Source organism: Homarus americanus, unplaced genomic scaffold (genome assembly GCF_018991925.1).
Source record: "Homarus americanus isolate GMGI-L3 unplaced genomic scaffold, GMGI_Hamer_2.0 scaffold40248, whole genome shotgun sequence".
NCBI classification, from domain to species: Eukaryota; Metazoa; Arthropoda; class Malacostraca; order Decapoda; family Nephropidae; genus Homarus; species Homarus americanus.
In genome coordinates, this window is record NW_024712526.1 from 816,399 (window position 1) to 831,095 (window position 14,697).

A 14,697-nucleotide genomic window follows, 5' to 3' on the forward strand; every position below is an offset into this window, starting at 1 on the left:
ATATATATATATTCACAATATTTTATAATCGCAGTCATGTACTGAATATTCTATGTAAAAAATATAAATTTTAAATGAATTATTTATAGTGTGGTCGACTTCCTACACAAAGACGGGCTATAAATAGCCTTCCTATCTCCCCTCCATCCCTCTGTTCTCAAGAGAGAAGGTCTTGGTAAATAACATTTGTTTGTTTATTTTCATTGTTTGTCTAATTTATCATGTTGTATCAAAGTAATATTACTAAAAGTTTTAGGCAGCTACCAAACAGGGAAGTACTACCGCCTGGGAAGATATTGGAAGCATAATGTACAGTATTGTCTAATGGTAGATCCTACTTCCATATGGCATCACGAAAATTGTGACCAAGTCTTAGGTTGCTGATCTATCTTTCTGCCTCATTTACACACAATTGCAGAGTTTCAATTGTTTCTCTTCCTTTGGCAACACAACATACATACAATATAATGTTTCTCACCTTTGATCTTTTTTCCCTTTTGCATGTATTTATGGTTGGTTATTTAACATAATGCTAATTCACTTCAAGAATTGGCATCAAATTTTACCGGCTGGTGTACACTAGTGACTCACTTAAGCGTCTGTTATTTAACTGGAACTAATGTCGGTGTGAGTAAAATATTTCCATTTACTTGAAATAGATTTGCCGATTTATTTGTTTATTTATTTATTTATAATATACTGTAATATATTAAACACACTGCCAAGTATTTTCTTTAATTATATACTTGTTTTGCAAAAAAGGGAGGCTACCATTATACCTGGTAGGTGAAGTTAACCAGACATTTATGGTGATCATTAAGGACCAAACTCCGAATCCATGAAGTGACTTCTGTTCATCATTTATATCCTAAATTTACCACTGTCGGTAGTTTCAAGAATTAACACAGTCATTTACTGAATATTCTTTGTAAAAAAATAAATTTTAAATGAATTATTTATAGGAGATAAGTATTATGATCAGTAAATATACAGATATGCATTACTGACCACCTCCGAACACAAGGACGGCTAAAAATAGCCACAGGCGGTCACAGTCAAGGTCACTTTCCCTTTCTTGTCACTGGCAAATGGGGGAGGGGGGGATGATAATAGCAGCTGTGTTTATTACGGTATGTTCGACTGGTTTATAATACATTTTTATTATTTTAATATACCGGTAATCTTCATTTTAATCCAGCTTCCCAAACGTAAGTTTCAGTATAAAATAATTAGTGGTAGGACCTTGTGAGTGGTTTACCATGTTTCCATCACCACTCTTGACACGCTAAACCGCAATATTTAAGAGGTAAGAATTTTATATCTGATGCTTAAGACGACCCCCTAACTTTGGGCTGATTTTTTTATACTGTAGTTCAAATTCTGTCTTATAGGCAAAGATATACGGTAATAGATTTTTTTGTATTGCCTGTAAATTGTTTTGTGTGATGAGAGAGATGACTGATAAACATCTTTGTCACGCCAATTTGTCAGAAGGTTTGGGTAATTACCCCCCCACCCCCCCCATCACCAAAAATTCCTAGATAGACTACTGACTGCTTGCATATAAAACTGCAATATAGCTCTTACTTAAGGCTAACTATAATTTTTTTGCTGCTTGTAAGGGGGTGACAAAGCTTCTCCAAAACTATAATGTTCTGGTTTTAACTGTGAAAAAGGTTTCTCAAAAGTTCAGAATACAAACAATGATCATTATATAGATCAACCATCATACAATGCAAAAATAACAATTCAATTTCACAAAATAACTCACTTGTCTCCAAAACTGGAAAAAACAATTATAATGGCAATGAAATTATTCCTTGTTGCAACACTAATATATTGTACACTGTATTTGCACCTTATGTTGGAAGAACATTGCACACTGTAGGCGAGTGTTCATGTGCTGCCATTCAAGATACTCATCAACTCGTGCCTGGAGCCTGGAGTTTTTTGGGTACCACTGACCAGCAACATCATATTCTCGGCACAAGTACCGCAATATAGCAACGCTGGAAAGAAAATTATTTCAATATGCAAACCCCAGAAATCAACACTGAAAAGTTTTAATATCATAACATTCTACAGTATATATCTATCTATAATCATTCCCACAATTCCAAACTCCCTGGGAAAGAATAGGACACCAAAGCTGACAAGAAGAATATACAGTACAATACATTTGAGAATCAGAAATTAAAAAATAAATTTTCAAAAATATTTTTCTTAAGTACTGTGCTGTACAGTACAGTATTTTTTTTCCCAAATGATAAAATTAACCTTAGAGAATAAAAATATATACCGGTAATGTTTCACTTCTACAATACAACCAAACTATGAATCCTCTAGTTACATTGGTTTGGTCATGGTAAAGCTCTGAATGCAAGGAAATTCATTGGTGAGGTGGTGTGTGGTAGAGGATGTTGATAGCATGGGAGGTGGTGGAGGCGCCACTTTTAGGGGAGGAGAGAATGTGGGGAAAATGTTTCTATATAGTATTTTAGTTGTTAACATGCAGTATTTTCATATAACCACCACTCCACACAAACAATGTGAGCTTTGCATCATGTGGCTCTTCTTCCTCCTCCCCATCACTTGATAGGCCATGGAAACTTCAATTATTGACGACTCTCTCCTCGCCAGCTTTTTTTCTTTTTCTGGCGTCGCAGGAGAGGGAGCAGCTAACTATGTAGGCTTCTTCCTCCTCTTGCATACATCCACACCCTGCTTGCCTCTAACACTTTGCATTTTTGTTTCACTTTCTTCATCACTGCTATTAGATATAAGTGTATTTTTATGCTTTGCAGGCACTTTCCACCTACCAACACTAGTAACACTGGAGGTGTTGCTTCTCCCCACTTGTCGAGCGTGACCTACGTCCAGCCTCCATACTGACCCCCCTATAATGAGTGAGTGATTGAGAGAGGGGGTAGAGGGTCTGGGGAGGTCTACAGAATAATATTCACCATACTCGGCCCTTGCACAAATTTTTAAATGTATCCGTTCAACAGACGTGTGCTGCACTTCTACACTCAGATTTTATAGCTGTGAGTTACTTGGCATTATTATGAGCACATGTGAGTCACTTGGCATTATTATGAGCACATGTGAGTCACTTGGCATTATTATGAGCACATGTGAGTCACTTGGCATTATTATGAGTTCTTATTAAATACTAGGCACCATGTCAAGCATCTGTGAGATAACTGGTGTCATGCTCATGAACAAAATTATGAGATATAAACTAAAATACTCAATCTTCCACTTAACACAGTACAGTATGTGTGTGTGTGTGTGTGTGTATAAACCTGTCAAGTGATGCTGCTGAGTGCATACTATCAAGAGAGTCTTCTGTTTGAATACTGTTATACTTAAGCAAGAATATCCACTACAGTAAATTCACATTACCCTGTTATCAACTTACTGCACAGTATTTATACATAACTCTTCATAGTAACTACACTAGTACAGTAATATCTCTGTAAGCTGGAATCCCTCAAACCCGGAAGTCTCTGATAGCCAGAATTGAAATTTTCTCGGAAAATTGTTCCCAAAGCCGGAATTATCTGGAAAATTACGGCTTTGGGAACGATTTTCCGAGGGGCACATTCTTCGGAAAATTCAGAGAAATTTTTTTTCAGGGTTTGAGATGAATATCAGGCGCATTTTCCATTACTCAAAAAATTCCGGGGATGAGGGATATTTTTCGGGGTTCGAGAGATGATGTAATGGGCAAATTCTGGAACTTCTGAGAACATTTTTCCATTACCTGAAAAATACCGGAAAATTCCGGCGATGAGGGACTTTTTCCGCCTTTGAGAAAGTCGTCTCGATACCCAGAAGTGCTCTGCAACAATTGTTTCGGCTAACGGAGATATTGTTGCATAGTGTATGTAGCCAGTACAATAGTCTAATTTCTCTTTGTTGTGTCAACTTTCTCTTTGCATATCATATCAGGGGTGGCTCTTCTTCTGTCCAACTGTTAGATACGGTGGAATCAAAAGGCATTTCGTCTCATTAACACTCCTCCTTTATTCGAAAATCTCTCTTCCCTTTCTCTTCGCCGCAATGTTGCTTCACTCTCTCTCTTTTACAGGTACTTTAACGGGCAATGATCTGTGGATTTGGCATCCTGTGTACCGCCGGCAAGGCCGTGGGCTCGTAACACACATCTTGCCCGCAGTGCCCACCGTTTCTCTGTGGATGTCGGTCACACGAGAATAACCCGTTATAGTACATCCTTCTTTCCTCACACAGCCAAACTGTGGAATGCTCTGCCTTCTTCTGTGTTTCCATACTTATACAACCTGTCTCACTTTAAAAAGCCGGTTTTCCGGCATCTTCGTGGTGTAGATTAACACAGTATAACCTTTTTGTTCTCTATTTTCAATTTCCTTCTGTTCTTCCCCCCCCCCGCCCCCCGTTGTTGGTCATATGACCTGTGCCCGGGTGGGCGAATTCCCGTAAAAAACAAAACAATGGCTTTATCTTTATATAAAGTCATGCGCCGGTTAACGTCCTAGATACGTTCTTGGAAACGTGACGTTAACTGAAATGGACGATGTCCGATCATCACAGAAACTTTGTATTTATACTTACGTGTATGTGGAATACTATATACAGTATGTTCATATACACTTTTACTCTTAAATCACTACTGTAATGTGATACAGGTGATTAATTTTTATCTCGTGCAAAATACATGACGTTTATATTAAAATTATTCACTGTTTTACAAGGATTCCAGCAACGCCGAGCAGATGGGGGAGAGAAAGGATGGGAGCGAGCGAGGGAGTGGGGGGAGGGGAGGTAGTACGTTTGACAGTTGGCACAGGCCCAGGTCTAACGCGTGTATATTTATCAGTTCTTAAGTGACTAAGCTTCTCTCTTATAAAAAGCCAGTGAAATGACCTGGGTGAATATAATTAACATTGCTGGGATTCTTGTAACATACTGATTAATTTGAATATAAACATGCTATAATTTGCACTAGACAAAACAATTTTAGTACCGTAATCAAATTAGTACATGTGCACTCCAGCTTTGCACTAAGGTCATTTATTTCTATTACGTTTCTTTTAGTATGGTGTGTGCATGTAAATGGATGAAAATAAATGAAGAAATCTATGTAAATCTACCCAAAAATACAGTTGAAAAACTTTTTTATAAAATGTACTACAGTACTGTACACTAATGTACAACAATTTTTATCTCTTGAGCAAAATATATGACGTTTATATTCAAATTATTGGCTGTCTTGCAAGGATTCCAGCAATGCAAATTATAATCTCCTAACTTTAGTCTGAGATATTATATAAGATAAAAACTGTAAGCCTAAATAAACCCCTGGCTGAGCAGATGGGGGAGGGAGGGAGGGACGGAGCCAGCCAGCCAGCGAGGGGTGGGGGGGTGGGGTTTGAGGTGATATGTTTGAAAGTTTGAGGCGAAGGTCTCTGTGTGTTTATTTAACAGTCCTACTAAGCTTCTCTCATTTTAAAATGCCAGTGATATGACCTAGGAGAATATAATTAACATAGCTGGGATTCTTGTAAGATACTGATTTATTTGAATATAAACATGTTGTAATTCACACTAGACATAACAATTTTAGTACCGTAGTCAAATTAGTGCATGTGCACTCCAGCTTTGCACCAAGGCCATTTATTTCTTTTACGTTTCTTTTAGTATGGTGTGTGCCTGTAAATGGATGAAAATAAATGAAGAAATTTATGTAAATCTACCCAAAAATACAGTTGAAAAACTTTTTAGAAAATGTACTACAGTATTGTACACTAATGTACTACATTTTTTATATCTTGAGCAAAATATATGACGCTTATATTCAAATTAATCTCTGTCTTGCAAGGAATTCAGCAATGCAAATTATATTATCGTAACTTTAGTCTGAGATATTATATAAAATAAAGATAAAGAAATCACCAATCTTTTATCTTGGAACACGAGGGTGGTGGGAAGACGGCGGGGGAAGGGAGGGGGGTGAGGTGACAGAATGTCTGGCGTTTGTTTGTTTATTTATTTGAGATAAGATTTGACAGTTGGCGCTGAAGGCCTGCCTGCGTGTTTATTTATCATTACTTTGGAGTGACTAAGCTCTTCTCATAATTTGCCACCCAAACGACCTGGGTGAATATAACTTACATTGGAGGGATTCTTGTAAGATAGTAATTTATTTGAATACCTGTATAAACAAGCTATATTTGCAATAGACATAACAATTTTAGTACCGTAATCATTTAGTACATGTACAATACAGGTTTGCACTTAGGTCCATTGTTACTGTACAATATTGACTAAATTCACTAGATAACGTACGCCTGGCAGCACAATCTATAAGAACACGCGATGCATACATGACTGTGTCTGCTCTAGGGCCATTTAGGTTCACCAGGTCCCATTATTTGAATGTTTTTTTTTTCAATTTAAATTTTAATTGTTTATTCCTTGATAGAGGAAGCGGGATCCTAGTGCTGTCACTTGGTACCCCTGTACCATAACACCAGAAGCAACTGGCCAGTGTCACAAGTATATACAGTCATCCCTTGGTTATCGCGCCTAATTGGGACCCCGCCGATAACGAAAGTACAGAACCTATGGGATTTATTCTAATTGATTCCAGGCACCCAAGACCCAACCCCAAGTTTCCCATTTTGGGACCATTTAGACCCACTAAATATATATATAATGTTATGGTAAATATCATAAACACACATAGGCATGGCTAGGTTTATTACAAAGTGATGAAAAGGGTACGCTTAATACTGTAGTCCACAAAACATGTAGCTATGCTTTTTTTATTTGGTCCCCCATCATACGAGTCCGTTTTCTCTCACATCAGGACGCCCGAGTCCTCCGTTTTCTCTCTTAATCTTAAGAGTGCACCAGAAACTTCGCTAATCCTTAGTAATGCAACAGAATTTGAAATTGCAACCCCAATTGCAACTGGGGTTGCAATTGTTGAGGCAACTAGATATGTCTGATTACAGCAAATCAAAGAGCATATTCCTTTAACACATAATATCTGACCAGTATGGGGAGGATCATTGTGTCTCCGTCAGGGCGTCACAGATTTTGGGGGGGGGGCCACGGACGTATATGCAATCGGACGTTGTTCGGTCGGACGTTAACCAGCGCATGACTGTATGTCTGTGTGTATATATATATATATATATATATATATATATATATATATATATATATATATATATATATATATATATATATATATATATATATATACTCTTATACTCTCTCTACCTACCTGATCAGCCCTTAACATACATGAGGTTAGGTAATAGAGATACCCGTGTGAATGTTAAGAAAGCAGCGTATTTTGCTGCCTCACTAAAACACCCTATTTATACATATTTACGTATATACCTGTGTGTAGTTCGATTTTTTGAATAAGATTTGGCAAAAATTTGGGGTCAACCTCAAAGCGGGTAATAGTTTAGATTTAGGTTGAAAAATATTTACCAGTAACTACCAGTAAACAATGGAAACGATGCACCAATGCACCACCAGCTGTGAGTGTCGGTACAGTTGCCAGGGCAGATCTCTTGCGTCATCATAGCAAGCCCAAAGTAGCCAAATCCATGGTATGGTAGCACAGGACGATGTAAAACATAAAGTATTCATTTTTTAAAGTTTATTTATAGATACTGTACATAAATTTTTGTTCATTACATTTGAAACATCAATCTTTGTTAATTAAATTTGAAACAAAAGAAAACTACGATACCGTATTTCTAAATACCGGGTATTTTCATTAAAATATTACATCACAAGTATATTTTACCTTAACTGTGACTGAATGAATATATTCTCAGAAATAAATAAGGAAATGTAATATTTTTGCTGAAATGACGTACGTATTACAGTGGAAAGTGGGATAAAATCATGACGAAAACAATGACTTTCGCTTTCTTTCGTTGTTCAAAAGATTTTACCGTAATCGCTTTTCGAATGGTTTTCAGTTAAAAAACTGTTGTATTACAATAATATTCTATCCAAATTCACTTGAATAAATACTACGGTACCATATTTTTGAGGGTATTGGAACAACAAAACCTTCAGTAAAAACGCTCTACGTCCTATAAACTGAGGCTCGCCGTGCCTGAAACACTGAGTGCCGAAGGCAAATTGTTTACCATTTATTATTACGACACTTTACACTGAAACACGGGCAATATTTATTCAAGTCAATTAGGAGGGAATATTACGGTAAAATCTTTTGAACAACGAAAGCGCAAGTCATTGATTTCGTCATGATTTTATCCCACTTTCCACTGTAATACGTACGTCATTTCAGCAAAAATATTACATTTCCTTATTTATTTCTGAGAATATATTCATTCAGTCACAGTTAAGGTAAAATATACTTGTGATGTAATATTTAAAGAAAATACCCGGTATTTAGAAATACGGTATCGTAGTTTTCTTTTGTTTCAATTTAATTCACAAAGATTGATGTTTCAAATGCAATGAAACAAAATTTATGTATCTATAATTAAACTTTAAAAATGAATACTTTATGTTTTACATCGTCCTGTGCTACCATACCATGGATTTGGCTACTTTGGGCTTGCTATGATAATGCAAGAGATCTGCCCTGGCAACTGCACCGACACTCACAGCTGGCGGTGCTTCATTTCCATTGTTTACTGGTAGTTACTGGGAAATATTTTTCAACATAACGAAACTATTACCCGTTTAGAGGTCGACCCCCAATTTTTTGCCAAAAAATTTGGGGTCCACTAAACATGTAACTATGTGTATGTATGTTTATTTAAGTGCCCCGTCATAGGAGTCCGTTTTCTCTCGCTTCAGGACGCCTGAGTCCTCCGTTTTCTCTTAATCTTAGAGTGCAGTGCACCAGAGACTTCGTTTTTCCTTAGTAATGACACAGAATTTGAAATTGCAACCCCAATTGCAACTGGGACAATCCCAGAACCAGAAATTTGATACGGACAGTCCCTCGCTTAGTACAGATTTCGTCCGATTTATCCGAAATCCGGATTAAAGGGGTCCGAATTAACGAGGGTCTACTATATATATATATACACACAGAGTATTACCCCGCTTAACGCGGGTTTTTTTTTATGTGTTTCCACGTTTACGCGGTGCCCTGCCGAACATGGAATGCTCACTTTACGCGGAGCGTGTACTCTTTTACGCGGAGAGCGGCTGGCGGTCCTCTCGCGCCGCGCCATTTTTGGATTTAAACCTCCCGCCATCTCTCCCGCCATGTTGGGTAAGCGGCGCGAGTAGGTTGCACAGTATATGTCTGTGTTGCGTTATCGGTGACGTCATATGACGTATCGAACTATGATTGGGCCAAGCATCCTTACCTCCCTCCCCCACTAGCTATGATTGGTTTAATGTACTATGACGTGCCCCGCCGCGGGAGCGTTCAAGCCCCTTGACCTATCCGCGTCAGTTCCACCCCTCCCGGCTACACCGTGTATATCGTTATCCATTGTTCCATAAGAATGGCTTCCACCGGACCACCACCACCACCACGATATTAAATACAAGATCATCCAAGAGTTGGAGAAAGGAACAAGACAGGTTGATCTCGTGCGCAAGCATGGTGTTAACGAATATACAATCCGGACAATTAAGAAGGATGCAGCCAACATAAAGGAGCCCATGAACATCACAAAGTCTACAGGTGCTTCTATGATCAAGTATTGCCACAACCAGGTGCTTCTCAAGACGGAGAAATTACTTGTGAGCTACTTGATTCGTCAGGCAAGACGGAACATGGCGGTGGACATGCGCTCAGTTAAGGAGTACGCACGCACATAAGATGGGAATTGGAGAGCCCAAACCCTTCAATGCTTCCTCTGGGTGGTTGCAGAGGTCTAAGAAGAGGAACAAGATCACCAACATCAACATTGGTGGTGAAGAAGCTAGTGCTGACCGTGTTGCGGCTAGGGATTTTCCTCCGTTTTTACGTGAGATTATGGAGGAAGGACAGTACACCGACGACCAGGTGTTTAACATGGACGAATCTGGTCTTTTTTGGAAAAAGTTAGCTTCCAAGACCTTCGTTGTGAAGAATGCCATCAAGTGTTGGGGCCAGAAGTTGCAGAAGGAGCGCATCACCGTCCTGTTTACCACCAATACCTCCGGTACCTGTAAGCTCAAGTTATCGGTGATCCACACAGCACGCAAGCCGCAAGCCTACAAGAGCATGGACATGACCAAGCTAAATGTCCACTGGCTGACCGCACTTAAGGCGTGGATGTCCTCTACTCTGTCCCTCTACTGGTTTGATGACTGTTTCGTTCCCGACATGAAGAAATTCTGTGAGCAACAGAATGTTCCATTCAAGATTTTGTTGCTGCTTGACAACGCACCAGGACACTCGCCCCTACTGTTAGATCGTCACCCCAACGTAAAAGTGGTCTTCCTTCCTCCCTACACTACGTCATTAATACAGCCCATGAACCAAGAATTGATCTGTAATGTAAAAGCTGCATTCTCTGCTAAAAAATTCAAGCTCCTGAACGACTACACCAACACCAAGGATGAGTTGCGTAACCTGGGTGACACCGATAGCAAGAGCGAAGACGACAAGGAACAACAGTTGGCAGAGCAAGAAGTACTTGTGAAACATTTTTGGAGAAAATTCAATGTCAAGAAAGCTGTGGACTTCTTGGTGGAGGCATGGGATCAGCTGTCTGTAGCAACGATTCGTCAAGCATGGAGACATGTGTTGCAAGGTATTCCAGGTGGGAGGCAGAGTCAATCTGCGACTGGTGAGGTTCAGACTGTTGCAGTAGCAGTGGACCTTGCCAGAGAAGCTGCGCAGAGTGTTACAGCTGCAGGCTTCTACGAGACCACCAACGACGACATCCTGGAGGTGATAAGGGATCCTGATGTGACTGCCGACGAGATGTTAGATGATGATGACGTCAGTGAAGAGGCAGGTGGTGCGTCATCCCAAGAAGAACGCAAGTTATCGCATAGTAATGTAAGGGGTGCCATCGAGTGTGTTGAGAAACTCAAGTTCCTCCTTTCCGATGACCCTGACGATAACCGGTATGAAGTCTTCACTACCCAGCTGTTGCAGACTATGGAGCCCTACATCAAGGTGTATCACGACAACATCAACACCAGCCATCAGCAAAGCATTACCGAGTTCTTCGCCCGCAACCCACCACAGCCAGCCCAAGCCAGTGATAGTGACAGAGACAGAGACAGTGATGGTGACTATGAGGGATTTGTAAGGGAGGCACTAATAAGTGTGGATGACAGTGATGAAGACTCACCTGAGGGCCAGTAGCCTGCCCTCTGCCTCGGAACCAGCCTCCATTCCCCTACGCTGACCCATCTCTTCTACTAACGTTAGTGTTAACCCTAACCTTGTTTTTTTCTAACCTAACCTACAGTATATTATTCTCTTACTGATTGTTCCCTTCTATATTATGTGTGTGTGCATACCATCATAAAGTTAAGATGTTATTTTTACAAAAACGTACGTATTGTGTCGGGAAAAAATGGAGTTTGGGGGTTGGCCTGGTCTCTATTTCAATTAATCCCATATGTTATGTTGTTCACTTTACGCGTTTCTCGCTTTACACGGGCCGCCGTGGGTTCAATTGACTGCGCAAAGCGAGGGTTCACTGTATATATATATATATATATATATATATATATATATATATATATATATATATATATATATATATATATATATATATATATATATATTTATATATATATATATATATATATATATATATATATATATATATATATATATATATATATATATATATATATATATATTTATATATATATATATATATATATATATATATATATATATATATATATATATATATATATATATATATATATATATATATATATATATATATATATATATATATATATATATATATATATATATATATATATATATATATATATATATATATATATTTCATGTAAATCCACAATGAAAGCGTGGATAAGATAAATCTTGATAAAATCACACGGGAAAATGGAAACAACGGAGTACCTTAGCTTTCGTCTTTATTCAAGACATCTTCAGAGGCCTCTGAAGATGTCTTGAATAAAGACGAAAGCTAAGGTACTCCGTTGTTTCCATTTTCCTGTGTGATTTTATCAAGATATATATAAATATATATATATATATATATAATCAACACCTCACTCCGCCAGGATTCGAACCCACGGCCCACGACTGTGACCGGGGAACGCTACCTCTAGACTACCTGGATACTAAAAGCAGTCCCATATCACTTAGGTGGTCAGAGTAACGTTTTACCAAATCTGGCGTCGAAACACGAGGATCCATATATATTTCATTAGCCCAATAAAGCACGTGGACTTCTACATATAATCAACACCTCACCCTGCCAGGATTCGAACCCACGGCAAATCTTAGCCCTGTGTTAAGTGATATCGGGTAGTAACAAAAAAACATGTTCGAGCGAATCAGTGTTGAACACACTCATGTTAAGCGAGGGGGCATTGTACTGTACAGTATTAATATTTAGTATTTTATTGCCTCCCACAAACTATCTCAGGCACAAATATGAAATATGTGATTAAGCAGGGATTACTGTAGTGATGTTTGTTGTTGTCAACATGAGTGCTGCCAAGTAGCCACCCAGTGCAATACAGTAGCAAGCTAAGTTCTATGGCTATACCACATGGCCCGAATCATGTAATTCAACGATTATCGGTGAGTATCCGTGTTGTTATTTATCATTTTTTTTTATACCTTACAGTGATTGTGAAGTGATTTTTGCTATGTTTTTTGTGACTGTAGTGCTTTGGCCAGATGACGACCATCGTTATGTGTATTGTTTACATCATATACAGGTATATATATATATATATATATATATATATATATATATATATATATATATATATATATATATATATATATATATATATATATATATATATATATATATATATATATATATATATATATATATATATATATATATATATATATATATATATATATATATATATATATATATATATATATATATATATATATATATATATATATATATATATATATATATATATATATATAGGGGGTGGTCTTAGTACATCACCATCATTAAAGAGGAATATTGTTAATAAGGAGATTGTATATCAGGGGATACCTGTATGCAATATTTGGCTTCACCACAATCCCATGATAAAGAAAGTATACAGTGAGAAAAAATAAATAAAAATAAAATTCGTTTACCCAGCTGTCTTAGAATATTTTATAACATTGTATCTTGTGACCACTACTGTAATATAGGGAATCCTAGAAAATACTGAATATGAAACATTCTAAAAGTGCATACATGCACGTCAATTAGTTTTAGACAGGCTTGAAAAACTGGCACAAATAAACTAGATTATAGATCAAAAAGATGCCCAATCAAATTCCTAATAACTAAAGCTAATATCCTTAACACTTTATCCCTTTGTCTGTAGGATGAGTAGGGTTAGCTGAGCCAAGGACTTTGACACAGTGAGTGGCTGGGTCAGCAGCATCCACCAAAATAAGAAACACCTCAGCATCCCTGCGTGGCCACACAACTAAACCCAATTCCTGTGAACATCAAGTCCAAACTTACAGAGATATGGTACAATACTGATTTCCAACTCAATATTATTAATAAATCTGACTAGACAATACAGTATTTAATTTTATATTAAAAGAGATTTCTCATGAACTGTTTACAAATGTGTTTCTAGCTTTTTGACCTAATATGATGGACAAATTTGGCAGCAAACAACCATCAATAACAAAGAACAAATGGAGGGGAATTAAGATTGCACAACCAAACCCATATCAGATCTCAAAAAATCAACAATAGATGCTTGTCAGTCTTTGCACTTTACATATAAAGAAACATCCCACTAAACTAACAAACATGCAACAAAAAAATTGGGAAGCAATGAAGCAAATGTTGCAGAATAAAAACAATTTAAGGAACACTTAGATTTTGTACTGCTTATCAAAAATATGAAAGTTTGGTTCATTCATTTTTGCTATATTTTGTTATTTAACAAAATCTTTTTGGTCCTAAAATTGTATAAGTAACTGGACATTTCTGTGATCATCTTCAATGTGAACTTTTTAAAAATTACTCAAACAATCAAAATATAGTACAGAACTTTTATATAAATTATCACTTGCCAAGGTAAAAGGAGACAATGAAACATATGCAATAAAAAATAAATAAAAAAATCTTATCCTGCATACCTATAGCGGGAATAGATTTTCTTGCATACCAAGGCAGAGAGATCCATACATAATTTCCTCACATAAGTTGGCTACCAACCACTTCCACTGTATCAAGTGTAGATGCAGATAAAATGTTCAGGACATTTGTTGATGCAGTTTGCAAGCTAGTCGTACTATCACTAAGTTTAGGAGTTGCCACTTACTTGCACTTAGAAGTAAGAATATGTAAAAAAATGATGGCTGCTTTAAGAAGTACTGTATGTATACGAAAAGATGGGGAAATTTATTAAATAAAAAATAAATAAAAAAAATACAGTTGAAGGGTACTGTAAAGTATGAACAAATAGAACAGACCAATGAAAGGTATGGCAATAATAACAAAATAAAGTATGAACCTATTGATGGGAGCAAAAGAACTAAAAACTGAAAGAGAAATC